We start from the raw sequence: 24336 nt of genomic DNA, 5'->3' as shown, positions 1-24336 counted from the left end.
AATTGAGCAACTAAACTAGAGAGGATGGTGACAAAACTATCTTTAAAATCACATTCAAAAGCAAGACTACATGCATAAGTAAGAGTAGGCAAAAACTTATAAAAGTAATGACTTATTAAACAATGGAAAAAGAAAACATATAAAACTTAAGACAACATAGGTCTAAACTGACTCATGAAATCATTTATTATTTTGAAAATTTTTCAAACTGAAATAAATTAAGAAACTAACGAAGAGCCACCCACTTTCCAAAAAAAACTGTTGTTGGCCCGTGAAGTTTTAGCTAAGATAAACACTGTCATCTGTCCATCACAACTTGTGAGAACAACAAAGATATCCATAAAATAAATCTACAAGTTGAAGAGAGAGAAGACATATAGTGCGAATGAGATAAAGAAATGATGAAAGAGAGGGTTTATGGGAGGGAGAAAATGCGGGTGATAGTCAGCTTGAAGACTAACATCGCCGCCAAACAAAACAGAAGACACATAGAGTGAATGAGATAAAGAAATGAAGAAAGAGAGAGTTTATGGGAGGGAGAAAAATGCAGGTGATAGTCAGCTCGAAAAGTAACATCGCCGCCAAACAAAACAAAAGAAAAGAAATAAACAACTTGAAAGAAAAAAGAAGAAGGAATTTTTAGGGTTTCCAATCTATCTTTTACATTATGTGTACATTTTTATTGACATAAAAATATAAAAAATAAAAATACCTTTATAATAATAAATTTTTATAAACAGATTGAGTTTTGTATGATTTTTTAATTAAGTTGGATTTAATTAATATGTAACATCAATTCTATTATTAAAATAAAGATAGAGAAACCTTTGATTTTTTATTTTTTTTAATTTAGGCCAATGGTGTGAGAAGGAAGAAAAGTTATCTTGAAAGTTATCTTGTTTCTAGAATATATATATATATATATATAAGAAATTGTATATTATACATACTTTTCAATTATATAAATGCGAAACTATGAGTAAAAATGTGATTGAAACACCTTTGATTTTAAATCAATTGACTTGACATTAATAAAACAAATTGTTGGGATTCAAGAGAAACAAAGTGTTAACAAGTTTTTGATTGAGTTATTTATTTATAAACAATAATTTTAGCTATTGGATGTTACCAAATTGGGTTATGATGAATATGCAACCCCAAGGTCTTAGATCCAAGAATCCTTCACTTTTACCCACACCCGCTTCATTCCTTTATGATCAAAATTTGTTCCGTAAGAATATTTGGTGTTAGACGGTAACTTGAAGGTTTTCTCGCCAACCACATCACCAAGCTGACAAAATTTTAAAGAACTTGACGAGGAACTAGACAAATGGATCCACCAATGAGTCATGCTAACATGTGCGCTTAGAGAATTAGTAATAATATTTTAAAATTCTAATCATTTATAAACTTATATATTAATTAAAATCTATTTTAATATTTCATTTAAATCAAATGTAAAGAAAGAATATAATACTATTAATGAATAAATTTAAAAAACTCGTTTAAGATTTCATTTAAAATTCATTTTTTTTATTTTTTTGTTGTCCAGTGATTGTGCGAGCCTTCAGGTTGGTTACTACCCACCTTTTTCTCCCTCCCACTAACTATTTCTTTCTTTCTTCTTCTCATTCATTCATCATGTCTTCTCTCTTTTTCAGTTTGCAGATTTATTTTGTGAGTATATTTGTTATCTTCACAAGTTGTAATAGACAGATGACGGTGTTTGTCGTTCGTTAAAACTCCATCGGCCACCAGTAATATTTCTTGGAAAATGGGTAGCTCTTCGTTCGCTTCTTCATCTGTTTTTGTTTTGAGAATATTTTAAAATAATAAATGATTTCACGAGTCGATTTGGACTCGTGTTGTTTCAAGTTTTATATATTTTTTGTTTGTTTTTCTATTGTTTAATAAGTCTTCAGTTCTAGAAGTTTTTGTCTGCTATTGTAACACGTTTTTTAGTCCTGCTTGTGCATGTAATATTAGTTTTACAAGTGATTTTAGGGATGATTTTGTTGTCGTCCTCTCTAGTTTGGTGAATACTCGATTCTTTTATCAATTTTTGCTCACTGTTTTGGACCATCCAGGGTTAATTTTCTTATTGTATTAAGTGCTTGCAATTACTCTAGATATTTTGTGCTTGAGTTGTGACAAAACCAATTGTCAACGTGTCATAATATTCTATTGATGTTGAGCTTAAGCCTTTGTTGTGTTGATGGATTTTGGCCTTCATCATTTACAATGAGTGTTTGCTATTTCCCCTTTAAATTGTATGGTTCCATTAATTGAATGAATTAATGAATTTACCTTTCAAAAAAACATAATTGTCTTAATTAATTCCAAAAACTTAGCATGACTTCGTATGAACCTGTAATTAAATGAAATGAGATTTTAAATTTTATGAATGCTTGTGAATTATTTTATTAAATGATTTATTTGTGAGTCACTTTGATAATATAATGTGATGTCACACACTTGGATCTGGTAACGAGTCGAGTGCTGAGTGTCACATAAATTTATTATATCTCCAAAAGGAGAATTGAGCATCTTGTGTCTGACGATATTTATAATCTTTTTTATTTTTCAAATACTTTAAAAAATTTTAACCTCACAAATTTTATGATCCCACTAAAGCTATTTTATTAAAACAAATAATGCTCGTTCTTTGAGAAGGTTGAGTTTGCGGGGGAGAAAAGAACTAGGGACATTGTCTTTGAAGAAGAATATGTTGATATTCCTTAAAACATTATTTTAATTGTTATTGATAAAGATTAAGAACAATTTATTATACATGATATTATTCAAATAGAAACTCTGGTTCAAGATAATGTTGTTAAACCTCCTGATCAAGAAACAAACTTTACAACCTCAAGAACTAATACTATTAAAGAGGTCCACTGGAGAAAAGTTATAATAATGTAACATCTCGATTTTGGGACTAGTCGGAATAGTGGTTTCGAGACCATAAATTCAAAGTAGAAATATTTGTTTTATGATTTTTTGAGGTCTATGACATGTATGCGTGATTGTGTGAAAGTTTCATGAAGAAATTTTATGAATAAGTGTCCAATTCAACTTTTAGGACTAAATTGTAAAAGTTGAAAAATATGAGATTCTAGAAGCTTTAAGTATGAAATAGCTTTGAATTATTAATTAGAAATCCTTAAATAGCAATTTGACTAATTTCTATATTTTTGGACAAAAATGGGCATGAATAGGAAAAGTTTGAAAGAAATGCCTTAAAGGTATTTTTGTCATTTGGTTAATAAAAGAATAAAAAGGGAAAATAAGTCAAAATTTGTGTCCATCTTCCTCCCCTATTGCCAAAATTTCTAAGGAGCCATAGCTAGGGTTTTGTTCATTCTTTCAAGCTCAACAGTAAGTGCATCCCAGCCTCGTTTTTAATGTTCTTTGTATTTTTGAAGTTCTCATCAACCGATCTAGCTATTTCTACCATTTATTTGAGCTAAGGTTCATGTTCAAAAATCTACCCATGTATGATATGCATGAATCTTGATGTTTCATGGTAGATTATGAAAGTTTGATGTGTGTTTAACATTTTTTACTAAGCGATTTTTGATGGAAATGCATAAAAATGATTTATTTGTAAAAGACGTAAAATATGTAGTAAAAATCTGATTTTGATGAAAAATGTGGGCTGATATGAGCATATGTGTAAGTCAGCTAGGCTTGAGTAATAAAGAAAATGAGTACATTTCATTTTACGGGCCTAAGGACTAATTTGTAAATATATGAAAGTTTAGGAGTAAAAAGGTAATTTTGTAAAAGTATAAGTTATGGGCTGGATTGAATAATGTGTGTATTAAATAAGCTAAGTTTGGTATTATAGAGTAAGAAAAACAAGGAGCGGACTTTGATTGGGGGAAAAACAAGGTGTACGACGATTAGGTCCGTTTTTACTATTTTTGTACCGACGTAAGTTCATGTGTAAATAATGCAATGTTGTATCATGTTTTAATACTTTATTAATGTATGAATTTCTACGTTTAATTGTTATAATAGGCGTATGAACGATATTATGGTTAATGAGAATGACATTGTGAACGAGTTCGACGAAGATGTGACATCGAGAAAATCCCGTTTGAACCTTAGGAATAGATTAGGATACGAGTGACATGTCACTAGGAATTATGTAATGTGATCTGGGTGCTGGTCTTGTACGTCTACCAGTGGCTGGGTAGCCCGGCATGTGTTGCGGGTACCTGTTAGCTTATGTGAGCAGCCTGTGTAGTTACGTCCTAACTGTCAACTTGTGTGAGTAGGCCCGTGATTAGCTCGAGAGCGAGCAATGCGTGATATGTGATATGAGGTAGCATGTGGCTACGTATGAAGCACTATGTGCAAGCTTTCCATGTATCTGATAGTATTCCAAGTGTTTAACGGGTAAATCAGTGGGTTATTCGACAAGTAAGTCAATGATGAGGAATTATGAGAATGTGTTAGGAGTTGGTACAGGTATGTACGAAAAACTCATATGAATGAGCTCGGTATGTGATGAACTTTTGGTAATATTGAAAATGAGTTAGTTATGTCTATGAAACTATGATGACATATATGTAAATTATGTTATGTTAATTGTATAATATTCATTATTATGTTACTATTTATTTGCATGTAAACTTACTAAGCTTTATACTTACTCCTTTCTCTTTTCTATTTTTTTATAGTATTGCCAAGCTAACTTAAGGATCGAAGGACGTCGGAGACTCGATCACACTATCAATTGGACATTTGGGTATAATTAGTCTTAACATTTTGAGTATGACATGTATAGGGACTTGGTCTTTTTATTATATGTCATATTGGTTTAACCAAATGTGTTGGCTTATGATTATATTTGATTTATTTTGTGTATGACCATGAGGTATGGCTTACAATGATTATTGGGTTGTAAGCCTATTTATTCAAGCATGCATGTACTCATGCAATTGTGATGTGGTTAATGGTTGTGTATATGTGATGATATGTGTTGTGGCTATGAATGCTTGAAGATTTGATTGGGATTTGTTTAATATGATGATAACTATGACTTAAGTGATAATTGGTAAGATGGGCTTGATAAAGTATGGTGTATTGTGCATGTATAAGCTAACATGATAATGCCATAATCATGTTTTGTTTGTGTATGTTTAAGTGCTCAATTATGCCATGTCAAGTGCCCTTGAAGTCATGTATGTGTTTGTACAAATAAGGGTGGCAATTAGCTTTGAAAATAGCCTCAAAGTTGTCTACATTGGTAGACACATGGGCATGTGTCTAGGCCGTGTGTGACACACGGTCTGCCCTATGGGCGTGTGATCCGGCCGTGTGTCCCCTGCACCCTAATTAGGTAAAATAGAATGCCTAATAGTAAACATACGGGCAGAGACACGCCCGTGTGTCTCAGCCATGTGAAGGACACGGCCTCAGGGCATGGGCGTGTGCCCTAGTCGTATGAAGTTTGCACCTGATTTTTGGAATTTAATTCGCCACATGGCCTAAGCACACGGGCGTGTGACTTGGCCGTGTGACCCTGTTTTGTTGATGACGTCATAAACAGAGAGTTACACGGGTTGAGGACACGAGCGTGTTCCAAGCCACACGGACGTGTGTGACCATACGGCCTACCTACACGGGCGTGTAACCTTCAAAATAAGAAAATTTTTTAAGTTTTGTATAAGTTCCGAAAGTTCACAGTTTAATCTCGAACCACACCCATTGTATGTTTTGGGCCTCGAGGGCCCATATAAAGGACGATATGTATGTTAATGAATGGTTTTAATCTAGACGAAATTATGGCTCGTTTTGTATGAATGTTTATGTTGAGTCTGGTAATGCCTCGGACTCTGTCCTGGTGTCGGATACGGGTAAGGGGTGTTACAAATAAATTTGGTGGCATAAATTGACATTGAGCTCCATTAGATGGATGTCAAGACTGTATTTCTCAATGGTAACATTGATGAGACGATTTATATGGTACAACCAGAAAGCTTTTTGTTCTGTAATGCAAAGTCAATGGTTTACAAATTAAAGAAATTCATATATGGGCTTAAGCAAGCCTCTCATTAGTGGTATTATAATATTTACCAATTGATTATCTCATCCGGTTTCGAAATGGCTTTAGCTAATGGTTGTATATATCACAAGTTCAGTGGGAATAAGAATAGTCCCAACCAATGCCCCAATAATGATTTTGAGATTACGAAAATGCATAAGATTCCCTACATTTCAGTTGTGGGAAGTCTAATGTATGCCCAGATTTGTACGCATTCAGATATTGCATACATTGTTGGGATGTTGTGCAAATATTTGAGCAATTCAGATATGGATAATTGGAAAACAACCACACGATTCATACATTATCTTCAGAAAACAAAACATTACATGCTCACATATTAGAGGTCTAATAAGTTAGAGATTGTCAGATATACAAACTCTGATTTTATAGAATATGGATGCAAAATTTTGTTGCTAAGGCGCAAATTGTGACAATAAAAATAAATGCCAGTCCTTTATTCCAATAACAATAGGAGCAAACCAAAGTCAAAGCACATAGGTTTTAAAATTCTAGTTGTTAAAGTAAGAGTTCAAAGTGGTGAGATGTCTATAAAGCATACTGAGACAAACACTATGATTGCAAATATGCTTACTAAGGGATTAGCACCCAAGGTTTTGATGAGCACACTTCTCATATAGATGTAATGTCATTTCAATATATTCTGTTTTAGTGGGAGTTTGTAATTTTAAATGGTTTTTTGTTATAAACACATTTTTAATTATTTCAATTTATGATTTTTTAAGGTTATTTTCTATAGAAATAAAATTTATTTTATTTATTCACACTTTGATTTTGGTAAGGTTTGATATCACAAAGGTTTAAGGAGGACTAATCGGAAATAGACATGTTTAGATCACATTGTATGTAATTTCCATGCTACATATCCATACTTGATCTAAGTCATTTGGTTGTGTTAATATACGTGATCAGGAATGGATTTAGTTACGATACACGTAACGAAAATCACTTTAGTTCTATGTTAACATAATTTAATGGAAAGATTGTTTGGAATACCTTTTGGATATGATAGTAAAGTTTTGAGCTTATAAGGTTATATAATGGCATGTAGTTATGGAGTCATTAGTATATATTTATGTCGTCCACGTGGAAGATTATTGGATAATATAGACATCACATAGATATAATAAGAAAATTATATGTTAGGCATAATTGCAAAAAAAGCCCTCAACCTTTGGGGGCATTTGGATATATGCCCCTAACCTTTTTATTTTTTAAAATTGGCCCTTAATGTAACGGATTTTTCAGACATCAACCCAGTTCAGACGATAACCGTTAGCTGACCGTTAGTCAACAACCGGTCAAAAAATTGGTCTATGTGGCATTCCAGTTGACTGGTAACGTGGCAGACATTAAAATAAAAATGCTGACGTAGCAAAAAAATTAAACAAATTTAATAAACATAAAACAAAAAAAAATCCTAAATTCTCAAATTCAATAATCCTCCAAATCCATAACCTCTAAAATCTTCATTGAATCCCCAAATCTCTAAATCGTGAATTCCCAACTTTTTTTTTCTCATTCTCAAGCTATTTAAGGATTAAAGCAATTTGAATTTGGTTCTGTTGTTTTATCTATTTGGGATTTTGGGTATTTTTCTTTGTTCTTCCTTTCCCCCAATTTGTTCATAGTTGTAAGTTGTCTAATGCTCTTCGTTTTTCTTTTAATTTTTTTTCCTTCTTTTAGTAAGCGTTTGATTTTCTTACTGGGTTTTTTTCCTTTTCTTTTTCACCCTATTTGTTTTTTCTGCTATTTTTATATATCTTGGATAGTTTATTTTTATAAATTTCTCTTATTAGATTTGATGAAATATTAAATTTTTGAATACTGGAAGAAACGCTAATTAGATCCAATCTTAAAGGTTTAGAAAGCTCATATCTTATCTCAACAACTACAGTTATCAACAGAATGGTCTATTTTACTTATTCACTATCGTCTTCTTCTTCTTTTATTATTATTATTATTTTCTTCCTTACATTCGTTTAATACTATGATTTTCACTTAGATATTATGTTATATGATGTTAAAATAATGAATATGTTTGGCCATTGCAGGGTTCTTGAATTGGTTGTTTAGAAGAAAAAAGGAAGTGTGGCGATTTTCATTGAAGAAAGAACAGTATGCGGTGGTGGTTTTTGTAGGGATAGTTTTTGTAGTGACATTTGAGTTTTTGATTGACCTGAATTGTGGATTTTAGTGCGTGCGTGCGTGAGATTCTTGTAGATAAAATGAGCCAACCATATGTTTTGAAAAAGAAAAATGGTGTTTGGCATGAGAGAAAAAAAATGGCAGCAACCATGTGTTTTGAAGAAAAAAAAAGTGGTGTTCGGCAAGAGAGAAAATGAGAGAATTTTTTTTAATAGATGACGTCATGCGCTTATGTGGCATGTCACATAGGCTATTATGTTGACCTACAATTTTATTAATGGTCAAATCACGTTGACCGTTAAAATTGGACTAATTTCTTAAAAAATCGTAACGTTAAGGGTGTCAATCAAAAAATAAAAAGGTCAAGGGCACAAAACCAAAAGCCCCTAAACGTTGAGGGTTTTTTTGCAATTATGCCTATATGTTATTATTTACTATTATAAAAATGTTAACCTAAATTAGAAGTCTCTAATTTGGTTAAAGTTTATTGGTCTTAAATTATTAAATAAAGTATGAGGTTAATATGTAACTTGGACAAAAAGAAACGAAGTGACTTAGACAAATCTTTTTTGTCGATAACCTCAGACCAATCAATCGGATATTGATTAATACGTAATCGATCGAACATTACTTGAAAACAACTCTTCTGCTCAGAAACGAAATGTTCCAAATGCTCCTGGAAATTTTTTGCTCCCATTGGACCATTTGTATCTATATGCATTAGGATCCCGATTCATGGATCTCTCGGTCCGAGAAATCAAAATAAGAGGATCGAACCATTTCTTCTGACTCTTTTTCAAATTCGATAAATGTTGGTTGATCATATATTTCATTATAGTTCTACGATTCAGAGTATTATTTCCTATTTGATCCCTTTGAATTCCATATTCGAAGTTGCGATCGGATCGATTCTTTTTAATGAATCGATTCAATACATTTCTTATGTACCCATAGGTGCTATATTGGATTTGAATCAGATTTCGGATCAATCTATCTTGATTGACTGCCTCCATTATGTTGTTGCTAGCAAATACCACTATTTTTGGTTTTGGATCTTCCAAATCATTCCCGCAAGAGATCCGGACCCATTTTTTTCTGATCCTTCGATAAAAAGATTCATTTTCTTCATAAAAAATAGGAGGTAGAGCCAATAAAGATTTCTTTTTCGATTCATCCCTGGAGTTGAATACCTCATTCAAGAATTGTTTTTGATCCAATCCATAAGAATCAATAGGAAAGGAAAATCCCTTATAATACACCAGATCCGGCTCGGTTATTGATAGAGTGAATAGATCTGCCATTTCTTGAAATCTCTCTTCTGATTCAAAATCATGGTGTAACGTGTATCCCCTCATGTTCTGGTCATGGAATAGATGAAATAAATCAAAAAATTAATTTTTGTTCAAGAATGAAATCTTATTGGAACTGCCCAGTTCATCTTTCGGAACCATATCACATCCCGGATCTGATGAAATAGGATGAATTGAGGCGGTATTTTGTAAATACGTAATTTTCTTGAATATATTAACTATTTCTTTATTTTCCAATCGCCTGGAAGGGACAAAAGAAACATCTTGTTCTTTCTTCAACAATTTTTGATCTCTAGTGGACCTCTTAGTAGGGTTCGAACCCAGATGAAGTTCTGACCATCTATCAGAGAAAAAAGAACGAATGGATCTTGTAGGATTCCCAAGAAATTCTTCGGTTTCTTCCGGAAGCAGATGATTATTCATCCGCCCTTATAATACACCAGATCCGGCTCGGTTATTGATAGAGTGAATAGATCTGCCATTTCTTGAAATCTCTCTTCTAATTCAAAATCGTGGTGTAACGTGTATCCCTTCCTGTTCTGGTCATGGAATAGATGAAATAAATCAAAAAATGGATTTTTGTTCAAGAATGAAATCTTCTTGGAACTGCCCAGTTCATCCTTCGGAACCATATCACATCCCGGATCTGATGAAATAGGATGAATTGAGACGGTATTTTGTAAATACATAATTATCTTGAATATAGTAACTAACTTCTAATTGATGATGAGCTAAGTAGAAATTAATGTTAATGTGCAAAAGTTATATATTAGGGTTATGGTCCCCAAATTATACATACGTAACTTTTTTGATGTCCCATCTTAAAAAAAAGAGGGAGTCACCATTCTCCAAAATACTCGTGTGTTAACTTAGAATATCAAAACCATAAGATTTTTGATATCTCAGTTACCTAATAAATGGAAAATAATATTTGTATAGAATTATTTCCCCTTTAGAGGGACAAATTATTTAAAAAGATTAAATTATATCTCCTAATAAATACCCAGTGCAATGAAGAATAACATTTGCGTTGACAATTGATCCACTTTGAAATAACACCTTACAATCTTTATGTGTACAGTCAATCTGTAAAAAAAAATCACAATTTATTACAGAGAAAAAATTGACGAGTCTAAAGTGCAACTTAATTAAATGATAAAATAATTAAAAAACCATTGAAAGTTTCCAAACGTTATCATGATTTTCCAGTCTTTTCAACTGGAGATTAGGTCCTGATGAACTTGTTTCGCAACAGAAGCGATCTGTTTTAGAATGTCATGGGCACTTGCTGAATTTCCGATGAGCAGTACCACCTGTCAACTAGAACCAATAATTATTCTAGCAATTTGTGTCTTTTCTAGGTTGATACTGAAGTTTTAAAAACAAATTACAGCAGGGTGATTGTTATCAATATTGAATTCCAATTGTACATGGCACAATACCTTATTTTCAAATTGTTCTAGGGTTCTGTAATTATGGCTATGCATTTGCAATCCTGGCCAAATGTCTCTGCCTAAAACTTGACAAGTTACTACCCAATAGAGAGATTATTATACAAGTAAACAGAAATCGAGTTATCTGTTATAGTGCAATGCGGTTGATGAAAAATCTTTAAGATGGCATTTTGCAAAAGTAGTTATGGCGGTGACAAACTACTACAATGCGAAAGAATTTTTTTGGCATGAATGAAATAACTGAAAATTCTGCAATTCTGGGCTCTGTGTATTTACCATTACAAATAACTACAGCCTCAAACACCTCCTCCCATCTTGGCTCGGTCTCTCGAGTCCTAAACTCAACGACCCACTTGTGATTCGTCTCATCAACTCGCTCCACCCGAACCACTTCATGCCCAAATCGAATCAACTCCAAAAACCCAAAGTCCCTTTCAAAATCCTCAAGAAACCTGAGCACCTCTTCATGACCCGGAAAAGACCTCGGATCCCCACCTTCTTTCTTCACAAATGGATAATCCATGAAGCCCATAATAGTTCGAAGGGATCTGTAAAGGCTACTATGAACTATTTCCCGATTCGGGTCAAGGCCTAATAGGTCGGATTCCACCTGTGAATTATAGAACCATGTACTGGGGCGCCCACTTTGTTGACCTTTTCAAATACAGTGACATGGTGACCTTCTCTTTGAAGCTACCTGCGACCGACGACCGCTACCTTATAAGATTGCCCATTTTTCAGCATTATAGCCATCAAAGGCTTACCCCTTCAGTTTAAATTTCAATTGTCAACAATCTGCTACATGATTAATGCTGGGTAAAGAGACTTAATTAAAGCTACCTTCTACCCAGTATTTGCAATGGTTATTAATTAATTCATTGTGAAAGACATAGAATAGAATTATAATATATTTGTCAGACAATGATATTATATTATTTTCTAATTTTTCACTCAGTGTTCTATGATCTACTTTGTCAGCTTATAAGCACTATCAACTATCAAGTAATTGTTATAACAAAACTTTCTAAAAAATATAATGATTGTATGACAACGGCTTCATGTATAAAAATTAATAGGATCAAATTTCCAACAATTTTTTTTTATATTTTTTTAACAAGCCGACGGCTGCCAGAAAAGAAAAATGAAGGACAATATATATATTTTTCAACAAGCCAACGGCTGCTATAATATAATAATTAGTAAGATAAAATTCCCCTTACTTTTTCTTTTATCCAAGTAAAATGGCTTTTTTATAAAAATAATATTAAAAAATTAATTAATTACAAAAACCAGATTGAGAATAAATTAATTAAGAAAATTGAGTTTTGTTACAGTAATTTTTTTAAATATCGTCTGACACATTGGTGACAGCTGTAAACTTTTTAAAAAAACTGAAAAAAAAAGGAGATTGTTTTATAGTTCGAGACAATAGCCTTTTCTCTTCATTTAATGTCTTAATAACTTTTCATTGCATTTAATGTCTTAATGTTTTTTCTATACGTTTAATTCCTAAAATTATAATTTTTTAATTTAATTAAAGGGGTGTCACCTGACACATTAGCAACACTAATTAAAATATTTTTTCCGCTATATTTTTCTGTCAATTTTTTTTCTTCTAAAAGTTTATTAGTGCTGCTAATGTATAAGGGACACCCAAAATTACTATAACAAACACCCCATTTTTATAATTAATTTGTTGTCCACCATATTTTTGTAATTAATTAATTTTTAATGTTATTTTAATAAAAAAGTAAAGTCAAGTAAAATAAATTAAATAGGGTTAAAGAATTAATATTTTTTTTATGTAACATCAAGATTAGAAAAGTTGTAACTTTCTGTTGAATTAAAAAAATAAGAATAAGTAAATGAAATTTGGAATAATTATTTTTTTTGTAAGAATTATTTTTATTGGATGAAACTTGTATGTGTTCTACAAAACATGTTAGTGAATAAATATATAAATATAAATAAATAAATATTTCTATATAAAATAAAATAAATTGAATAATTTATATTTAAATTATGAGATACAAAAAATCAATAAATAACATAACGAAAATTAGAAATCAAAAAGAACAATTGAGTTTTACTAGATGTTGAGACTTGTTTTACACAATTTCCTTAAGACAAATTCGACCATTCCTACGATATTTGGAGAAACGTTGGTTAGCTTTCCCCTAAGATACAACAACACGATAATCGAAGCAGTAGTATCTTTGCAGTGATTAAAGAACAAGAGTTGCCTTTTTTTATCACCAAAACATTAGAAAATATGGAGAGGAAAAGAGAAGAATTTTGGAGAGTAAAATAAACTTGGTGTGAGAAAATGTGATTGTCCCAAAAAATTCTGAATAATTCTTAGGCTTTTGTAGACATTCAATATCAATGAATTTTAGAAATATCCATGAATAAGGATACAAAATCTGCTTTAAAGGAACGATTAAATCAATTTGATTAAAATCAAATCAAATTGATTGAAATCAAATAAAATCAGGATATATATCCTTTCAAATCAGATTTTGTATATTTGCTAAGATTTTTTTTTTTGGTACAAGTACTAAGTTGTCACAAGATTAACACGATTTTTTCTAATGCATAGGTAAAAGCTAGACCGGCTCATCTCATCACCTCTTCAAGCTTGGCAAAGAGTATGGTTAACATTTTAGTTTTTGTCTTGGCATGTACGTAGGTAATATTAGTTATAAATGAAATGTTTTAATGGACCTAAATGTAGAACTTAGATTTTTTTTAACCTTAAAATCTTAGCCTTAAATGAGTTTGATGAATTATGTGACTTGAAATTGAAGTTGAGTTTATGCAATTGAATTGTGAATTGGATTGATTGAATTTTTAGTTTTTGTACAAAAACTTCAGTTATACTTCGACAAGATTTTTCTCTTAAATTTTCAAACTTCGAACTATAAAATGATATGGATACTTTTTATTTTTGCTAAAATTTTCCGAATATCGAACCTCAAATTAATATGGATACCAGGAAGGGGTATTAATACTTGGGCCAAGATATTGATACCCTATAAAAAGGTGCCGATACTTTAATTCCAAAAAGTAATTTTATACTCAATAAAATGATTTGAAACAAATTGTTACTCGAATTTTTACTGGGATGAATTCAATTCAGAAGATTAATTGAGAATTCTAAGTTTGTTACATCGCAACATTTATTAAATAAAACAAGACTACTAGAATGCGTCTATTGTCGCTCTAGCAATAAATGTAGCGCTCCGAAACTTTGACCCAATAGTCGGATCATGGGCTGTTATATATAGGATGTGGAGTTTAATTGGAACAATCTACTTCTTGTATCCATTTGTCAACATCCCATGCATCCCGATACTTCTCACCATAATATGATTTTATTTTCTCCATAGAGAAAAACATTATTTCCTTCCACCTTTCCGGGGGCCTTATGTCCAACTGAGTGGCAAGCCAATTTTCATATTCGAACTGCCAACAGACAACAAAACAATATAAGCAAAGAGACAGTGAAAGAGAGATTTGGCTTTGGAAAATGAAAAACCTTGTCCTGCTAAAGCGTATGAGTAAGATGCTTGGGTCGTCCACTCTTCTCCATCAGACGGTAAAGCACTTCAACAGAATCTGCCATCTCAGCTTGGGTTGGCAGCTTTACCTTGCCAGACAGAACTTTTGCCACCCATTTTCCTTGTAATTCCATCACTATATAGGGCACTGCCTGATTATGTAAACACCAATATACTGTGTTAAAATTTGAAATTCAGTTTGAAGAATATTACTTTTCAATTCTTGGCCATGCAAATTCCCAAGATTAGTCTCTATATAAGATATGCCAGAGCCAAGAAAATTTGGCTTTGAATCTTTGACAGGGCACAGGAAACAAGAAAATATGTGACAATTAATCAACATTTGAGGAAAACTTAGAATGACTCATAAAGAATCAAGACTTTGACTGCAATTTATTGTCTAGAAACATTTAATGCCTTCAAAATATTTTAATCAGATGGAAGAAAAAAAGTTTACCTTGTAAGGTAGTGCCACAAAAGAAAGCCAAGGGGCTAAGCTTGGTGGAAATACATGTTTATATAGAGGTCCAACACGGTTGTCATCCACAGTAACTGTCCCATTGGACCTAAGAAATGGGAAATGGAATTTGTACCTGCAATAGATTTATTTTTCCCAAGATGTTTGGAATGCATGCTAAATCTATAAGGATAAAGTATTTACGAGATTAAAGCATTTCTCTGGTTTGATAAAAGATAGCTAAAAAGATTCAAGTATTTTTAGAAATACCCGGTGCAATGAATAATGACATCTGGATCAACGATTGATCCATCTTGAAATACCACCTTACCATCTTTACGAGCGCATTCAATCTGTTGATAAGTCACATTCTGTCAGGAAAAAAGACGACCAGCTTAACGTTCAACTTTAAACCAAATTGAGAAAATGAAATAGAAACCATAGAATGTTGCCAAGCGTTATCATGATTTTCCAGCCTTTTCAATTGGGAACCAGGTCCTCTAATAGCCTGATGAACTTGACTCGCAAGAGGGGAGATCTCTTTCAAGATGTCATTGGCACTTGATCCATTCCCTATAAGCACCACTATTTGTCAGCCAAAACCCAGAATCATCTTAGAAACCTATGTGTTCTCTTGGTTGAGATGTATGGATTGATGAAATTAAAAATTCATCAAGTTCAGAAACATATTATCAAGTTTGCAGCTTCATGTAGAGGACTGCAGAGTAATTATAAGTAAAAATACTGCAGATAGGTTGTACTTGTATGTGATCAAATACCTTATTTTCAAACTGTTCTGGAGTCCGGTAGCTATGGCTATGCATTTGCAATCCTGGCCAAGCATCCCTGCCTAATATATGACAAATATCATTATAGCTAAAGATAAAAGTTAAGCATTATTAGCCTGGTTTGTGCAAACAGTAAACTTGTTTGCATTTTTGAGAAAGAATATTCCTGGATTTAGAAGCTTTTAAATAGCAATAGTGATGAAAGTATTGCATTTTTATTCTATATTTCTGAAGCAATTTCTTTATTTAATAAAGTTGATTCAATGATTTCCAATGGCATCAAAGAAATACCTGGAAATTCTACAATTTTTGGCTCCGTGTGTTTACCATTGCAAATAACCACAGCCTCAAACACCTCCTCCTTCGATTCCCATCTCGATTCCGTCTCTCGAGTCCTAGACTCAACAACCCACTTGTGACGCGCCTCATCAGTTAGCTCAACCCGAACCACTTCATGCCCAAATCGAATCAACTCCATCAACCTAAAGTCCCGGGCAAAATCCTCAAGAAACTTGAGTACCTCTTCATGACCCGGAAAAGTCCTCGGATCCCCACATTCTTTCTTCATAAATGAATAATCCATGAAACACATAATCTGCCTAGGAAGGTTAACTCTAAGGGATCTGTAAAGGCTACTATGAACTATTTCCCGATTCGGATCAAGGCCTAATAGGTCAGTATCCACCCGTGAATTAAAGAGCCATATGCTATCAACATGGTTGGCATTTTCAAATACGGTGACTAGGAGAGCTTCTCTTTTAAGCTCCCTGGCTGTGACTAGGCCTGCAAAGCCACTACCGACGACCGCTACTTTATAAGAATGTCTCATTTTAAGAACAATAACGATCGACGGCTTACCGCTTTTCTTAAGAAGCTGGGTTTCACCGTTTGGGTAGCGAGATTTCGATTCTTTTAGGCCAGCTCCAGAATTAAAATGTTAGTTTATCTAAGGAAATAGTAGCATATTTTAATGATAAACAGTTCGCTTGTCCTGGTCTAAGTCCAGCACCCTTTTTTTCTCTCTCTCGTATTTTCAAATAATTTAATCTTTACTTGGTGGGCCAAGCTTCACTGCCTCAATGCTTAGGTCGTGGTTGTGTGGCCAAGATCAAATTTTATCCAAGTTGAAATCAGTTAATATCCATGAAAACAAGATCTACTATCTTACAGTAATAACCCAGTGATAGTTAAAAATTACATTAAAAGAAAAAGAGAGAAAGAAACCGTAACCCTTTTAACAAGAAATAAATTTCCCATTTCTCCTACTGATCTGATTCTGAAATGTTAAAGATGATGGTAAATCATTTGGAAACGTCGACAGCGTCATCGTTGGAGCTAGTGGTAGCGGAGGGTTTGCGGTAGTTTTCTTCAATGTGTTGGGCTATAACAAGGCCGGAGTTGAGGAGCTTTCCGATGTTGGGAACGTTATAGTTCTGAGCTAGATAAACCCCAAAAAGAGTTCCAGCCATGAGAGAAAAGGCACTCCTTATTACACCCATCCCTTTCGATGTAGCTGTTAATTCCCCGTTCCCAATAGCTCTGCTGATTCACTGTTGTGATTTGGGTGGAGGATGGGCAAATTTATACCATGGTTGAACTGGCTCAATTGTCGTGAGGCCCAAGTCTATCTTTCATTTTATTTTTTCAATTGAAGTAACCCCCTACCCAAAGGGTAAAATCTCACGCTCTTGAGTCCCAAGTAAAAAGCAGGTATTTCTTAAATCAAATCTAAAAGATAACTTGATCAACTACGTAACTAGGCTGGATCAATGCAAAAAAAGTCAGCAGTCTGTGTAAACAGGCCAATTTGTCCAGCCCATTAGAAACCCAAAAAAATATAAAATAAATAAATAAATCAATAACCCACAGTCCATTTAATGTCCTTTTACAAACTAAAACCCTATACAAGCCCAAGCCAATGACCCAACACCCAAAAAAAGGCCTAATAAGGCTAATGCCTAAACCAAGAAACCCTAGCAGCTTCTGCTTGCGCCGCAGCAACCCCTGCAGCCTCCAGGCACCGTACAACGCCTCCAGCAACCACGCCAAGCCTCCGTACGCCAACACGGCTCCCGTACACACGCCAACGCGCACTCCGTACCTACAAACAGACAAAACAACAGCAGCACATGCCCAATGCGAAAAAAGAAAGAATTTTGTACTTTTTATTTATTTATTTCTACCATTTTCGACTATAAAGCCATAATTTTAATCTTTGTAAAGGGTTACGCATACGGAGACAATAGAAAGCAATCAAAAATAGAAGGTGATTCCCACTTTCGACTTCTATAATCTTTTTTTCTTTTTCTTACTGATTTTTACTCAAATCTTTCGGCATTGTTTTTTTAAAGAAACAAAAAGAGAGAAAAAGGGGCTATACCATGTGATTTGGCCGACGATCCTCCCTTGCTTTGTCGAAATCGAAGTTAAAAGGGGAGGATTTTGAGGCCAAAGAGCAGTAAATCGGAGCAAGACGCTCCAGACGCCGTTTTTTATGGCGGTTTGGTGCTTGAAAAGTGAGAACCTAGGGTTCGGCCGAGTGGAGAAGGGGGCGTTTAGCTTCTTTTTTCTTTCGGTTCCAAAAGAACCAAGAATATTAGCCCTAGGGTTTTCCTTTTTTTTTTTAGTTTTAATGGCAGACACAAAAACGGTGCCGTTTAGGCTAAACCGTCTCGACCCGACTCGATGGCCCCTGGGATCCGCGCGTTTTCGCCGTGAGGGGATATTTTCAACATCAGTCCCTCTCCTTTCGCGCCTCAGTTCAATCAGCTCACATTTGTGTTTCATTTTTTAAAATTACCCCTGCAATTCGCGTGAGTTTGCATTTTAATCTGCGCTTGTGAGCTGCGTTTTGGGGGCTTGGATTATTTCCAGACTTGGTCCCTGTGCCTTTGCGCATGATGCACGCAGGTCCCTTGTTTTATTTTAGTAGTTCATTTCATTTATAATTTGTCCCTCCTATTTTAATTCTATTTTAATTGAGTCTCCTTTTCTATTTTCTTTTATTCTATTTTTTTTATCTTATGATTCATTATTGCTTTAAAGGCACATTCGACATCGTTATCTTGGTTTTACGTTTTATATTTTAAGTTGTTTTAAGGCTTTTATTTTGTTTCTCTTTTTTTAAATTACTATTATATTGTTTGTTCTTTTTATATCATATTATTACAACACTTTGCATAATATTTCGTAAATGTCCTTGTTTACTTATTTTTTACATCTTGAGTTGTTTTAATGATTTTATTTCGTTTTTTTAATCGCTATTATAATGTTTTTACATACGCTATTACACATATATATATAGTTCATAATAAAGTTAATTTTTATTGCATGCATTCCATTGACCTTATATTATTCTACGCACATGATTCCTTTTTAAATTTATTCTCGTATTGTATCATATAATCCTATGTAATATTTTTTTAAGCTATTATCATTATATGTACATACATTTGTGAACATCCGTATTTAACCTATACATTATTAAACCCATGTATTTTATAACAAAGTTATTTCTATTTCATGCATATCATTAATATTATATTATATACATATAATTTCCTTTAAACATTTTCTTATATTATATTATATAATTCTTATAATATATCTTTTAAATCATCGTTATGCAAGTGTATATATATTTATCGATACCTACCTTTGATCTCTATATATTACTAAATCCATGTATTTTAATATATATTTTTGCTATTCAAATATGCTTTGTATATATGTTTTAAATAAACAAGTTATTTTATATTCATTTACATTAGTACATGTTTTTGATTTACACATACATTATCAAACCTACATTTTATATACATAGTCTTCTTTATATATATAAGTATGCTTTGAAGTCCATCATGACTTATAATATAAATAATTCAATCTTGAGTACGTTTCTATGGTATTTTTTTTTACAAGCAATGATTTCTAGTTTATTTATATACAAATATATATACATAATTTATGATAAAATCAATCCAATTTTTTTATATAATTCATATTTTAATTCCATGTTATTTTGTATATAATTGCTTCAAAATTCACTCATACGTATATATATATATATTTAATTTTTCTTTTATAAATTATTTCAAACTCTAGCATATATTATTTGATTGTTAGTCCATTATTTTTGTCTCGTGTTGATCCTATATCGTTTGGTATCCCATGTGTTAATTATCTTCATGATATTTCTTGTATATTTGCTATATCGTGCTTGCTCATTTTTATATGTTATCACATCAATTATTCTCCATGCATGATTGTAGTCGGATTATATTCCTTAGGTTAGTTATATTTAATCTTTTTTAGGGTCCGTTAATCGATTGTATCTCATACACATATTGCCCCATATCATCGTTTTCCACTTGGTTTATGAAATGTGGTTTTATAAAATCCAAACTTTTATGATCAATTTCGTCTTATTTCAAGTCGAATTAATACGTTTTAAACTAGTTTTATAATTATTCATTTAAAAATTCTTTAAAACGAAGACGAGATTTGATATTTGGCAATTCGCGGAATCGTGGCCTAACGTGCTGGGTTGCAATTTCACGTTTGCTCAAAATAATCGAATACCCCTTCAAAATTTCACCCATGTCTTTTAAAAATTCTTTAAAACGAATGCGATGTTTGATATTTGGCAATTCGTGGAATCGTGCCCTAACGTGTTGGGTTGCAATTTCTCGTTTTCTCAAAATGATCGAATATCTCTTCAAAATTTCATTCATGTCTTCTAAAAACAATCCTTTAAAACGAAGGCGATGTTCGATATTTGACAATTCGCGGAATCGTGCCCTAACGTGCTGGGTTACAATTTCTCGTTTGCTCAAAATAATCAATTATCCCTTTAGAATTTTGTTCATGTTTTCTAAAAACTCTTTAAAACGAAGGTAATACTCGATGTTTGGCAATTCGGGAGTCGTGCCCTATCGTGCTGGGTTGCGATTTCCCGTTCGTTCAAGGATCGAAGATTCCTTTAGAATTTCACTCATACTCTCTAAATTCTATGTTAAATAAGACTCCTATTTTCAGTCAAATTTGAAAAATAATCTTTCAGTTAAACTCTGTTTACTTGTTTCAATCAAACACTGATTAGTTTAGATTATTTTAGCCTATAAATAGGCTCTTTTACAACATTAGAAAATACACCCATTAGAGATTAGAACTCATAACACATTTAGAGAATTTTGTGTTTACGTTTTGTGGGTTCTTTGTTTTCGGGGTTTAGTTTTTATCTCCATCTTTTGTACTCTTCGTTCTTTTTCTATTATAGTAAAATTATCTTTGCCCGTGGTTTTTTTATCCTCTTTGGAGGGGTTTTTCCACGTTAAATTTGTGTGTTCAATTTCTCAATTTATTCTGCTATTTTCTTGTTCGTTACTTAATCGGGTTCAAATCCTAACATTCTAAAATAAGACAATGTCTAACGTCTAGAAATTCGGGAGTCGTGCCCTACAGTGGTGGGTTTCGATTTTCTCGTTGGATCGAATAATTGGGCATCCTTTTGCGGTTTTCAACTTACAAATTTTTGGAAGTCAGAATTAATCATATTTTCGAGGGCATAAAGGATCATGCCCTATCGTGCTGGATGTGGTGCTATATTCCTCTTAAGTAAGAGAATTTTGATAACTAACTCGGGTTATTCAAATGTTATCGAAAAGGAACCACATTTCAAAAACATTTTACATAAGGACAACATTTAATCGATTTGGTATCAATTTTGGGCGTAGTGAGGGTGCTAATCCTTCCTCATGCGTAACCGACTCCCGAACCCGTTTTCTCAAAAATTCGTAGACCAAAATCGTTGTTTTAGTAAACCAAAAATGTTTTATTAAAATAACCTAATTCTTAGGTGATCTGATCACACCAAAACAAAAAGATAGGTGGCGACTCCAAGTTCCGTGTTTTATTTTCAAAAAGTCGATCCTCCCTATTTTTTTCATTAAACCTAAAATTTTAAATAAAAAAAAGGATGGTTTCAACCGTCTGTATAAGGACAAAATTGAGTGGCCTTTTAACTTGTTTGTATTGCATTGGTTATTTCACTTTCAAAGTAGTTGACCATTAGCAATGACTTAACAGCTTGGTTGAAAAGTAGACTAGACTCCGTCCATGAATATTTGTATTTCTTTTTATAGATTTTGAGATTTAATTCATGTAGTTTAAAATCTAAAAATTAAGTGTTCCTATTTTATTACATTAAAAATCTTGATTCAGTCACTAAAATAAATATTTTCTTTCAAAATTTATTAAATTTGATTTACTTATCCTCATATAACCTAATGTAATTTTGGCACGATGATAATTATTGGATTAAAATTTTTAAATTAAAAAAATAAAATTATTGAATTTTTAATTTTAAAATATAGATATTAAATCTAAATTTTATACAAGTACATATATTAACAACATATTTTAATCTTTCCATTGCTTTAACAATATATTTTAATCTTTCCATTGCTATCTTTATAATATTGTACTCGGTTTAATTTACTTTAAATTTAGATCGATTATTTGGCAAAAATTTATATTATTTAAAGACTCACACTTAAAAATATTTTAATATCACAAAATTATTGAAAAAGTGGAATACCATTAAAAATAATATTTGTTGTTATAAAATGGGGGTGAAATTTTGTAATGTATATTACTTTTTATTAAAAGGCTAAACATAAAAGATGGTGTATATACATGAAAACAGAGAACTTGAGTTTTTGGGGTTCAAATGTTATTCAACATGTATGCATGTCTGCTCAAATTATTTTTAAATTGAGTAAAACCCATAAGGAATTTCAAGTACAGTATAAAAAGGACAGTTAAAAAGTAAAAACACACATCAGGCCGAATGAAGCTCGACCCTACATGACCCTCTTCAAACATAATACGATGTACAAAGCAAAACACACCCATGTCTTCAATCACGAGCCAACAAGCGTTGCTTCCGATTGCTACTCCACTTGGGGACTTGGGTTGGCATCAGCAGGTTTGTTTTGAGTTGGTTTGGTGCGAGGGCAGCGCCTGTTTTCTCCCCTGCTACCGCTACTGCTTGTTTCTTTAAGATGGCGGCAGCGATTGAATCCTCCAGTTAAAAGGACACCGAACATAGCCCCCAGGAGAAACGTCGCACCTAGCTTCATACTCATTTATTACCGATTATCACCTTTTTTCACTTTCTGTGAACCACTAAGTTGAATACAAAATTTTAGAAGCGAGATTCGAATGCAACTGAAATCTGTTCCAAGGCTTCTTACAACTCTCCATCATTTATAGTGAAAAGAGTTTACATAAGGTTAACCCCTTCCCCACGGGTCAACCCAATCAGCAGTCAAATGACAATAATAATTTCACATGTGTAATTATTTATTATATTTAAAAAATTATTCAATATAGGTTTTTTTTTAATATGGTAAGAAGTTTGGAATAAAAAAAAATTCATATATTTTGTTAATCTCTCCAAAAGCCTCGTTGCAGAATAGAAAGTATTAGACTATATGAAGTATAAAACTTGATTATGGAAATAAAAGTTTTGATTAATTTTATTTTATATAAAATTTAAAACGAAAATTATATAATTTTTAATAATTATAATAATACAAGATAATGCCACAAGCTGCTGAGCAACGTCTGTGACCAAATCTCACAGAATCTCCCAAGAAAGTCAATTGATTAAATTTGACTCATTTTACTCACTTGGACCGACTCGATTCGTAGAACATAAAAAACAGCTCATCTACTTAAAACTTGATGGCCCAATAAAATACTTCAGTAACTTAAAGGTGTCAAGGTAAATATTCGTAATCCTATGGATAAGATTGTAAAGAGTTCAAATTCATTAGGACTCTCAATATACATTAATCTTAGTTGTTCATGTAATTTAAATTATATCGCTGGTTTTGGGGGAACTCAACTATAAATATAGGTTTTCTCTTTCATCTGTAATCACTTCAGTTGTACTTCACTCTTCAAGTAATCAAACACTTTGAGAGCAATTACTCAAGCCCTTTTTATGCAATATTTTCTAGTGCCTTCTTTTGTTCATTCATTTTTGTTTTGCTTGTGTGTTTGCTTTCGTAAAGTTTTGGTGCCTTAAAGAATTTCTTTGAGATTTTTTACCTTTTTAAGACTTAGGCTGACTTAGGCGAATTTGAAACAAAGTTATTACCTAAGGTCACACAATTTACTAGGCTAAAGTTCTAGCCTCGTGATAATTGGTACAATAGTCAAGGTTTGTAAGGTGTTGAGTTGAGATAAAAAAAAGAAGAAGAAGAGGATCAGAATATCCTAATGGAGACCTGTGGAATGTTTAGGAAAATGAGAAAATCAAGGGATATGATGTCCGCTTTGGAAGGCAGGGTTGCCAACCTTGAGGGTTTCATTGGTGATATGAAGGAAAGTCTCGAGGTAGTTGAGGGATGCACTTTTGAGCTGGATTGAGGAAGAGATGAGCTCAAAGGACAAATGTTGTATGCTCTTAATTCTAACACTAACATGGAGGAGATGCAAGGGGCTCTCAACTCCACTGAAGTGAAGCTAACTGA

The 24336-nt window shown here is 32.7% G+C and overlaps 2 pseudogenes; both read right to left on the bottom strand.

The window, feature by feature from the left end:
* Positions 1–10512: 10512 nt before the first annotated feature.
* On the bottom strand, positions 10513–11722 carry LOC107910882 (flavin-containing monooxygenase FMO GS-OX-like 3; annotated as a pseudogene).
* Positions 11723–14101: 2379 nt separating this feature from the next.
* Positions 14102–18492, bottom strand: LOC107911896 (flavin-containing monooxygenase FMO GS-OX-like 3; annotated as a pseudogene).
* Between the last annotated feature and the right edge of the window lie 5844 nt (positions 18493–24336).

This window comes from Gossypium hirsutum, chromosome A11 (genome assembly GCF_007990345.1).
Source record: "Gossypium hirsutum isolate 1008001.06 chromosome A11, Gossypium_hirsutum_v2.1, whole genome shotgun sequence".
Taxonomy (NCBI): Eukaryota; Viridiplantae; Streptophyta; class Magnoliopsida; order Malvales; family Malvaceae; genus Gossypium; species Gossypium hirsutum.
Note: the sequence above shows the minus strand (reverse complement) of the source record. Positions and strands in the feature narration are given on the sequence as shown.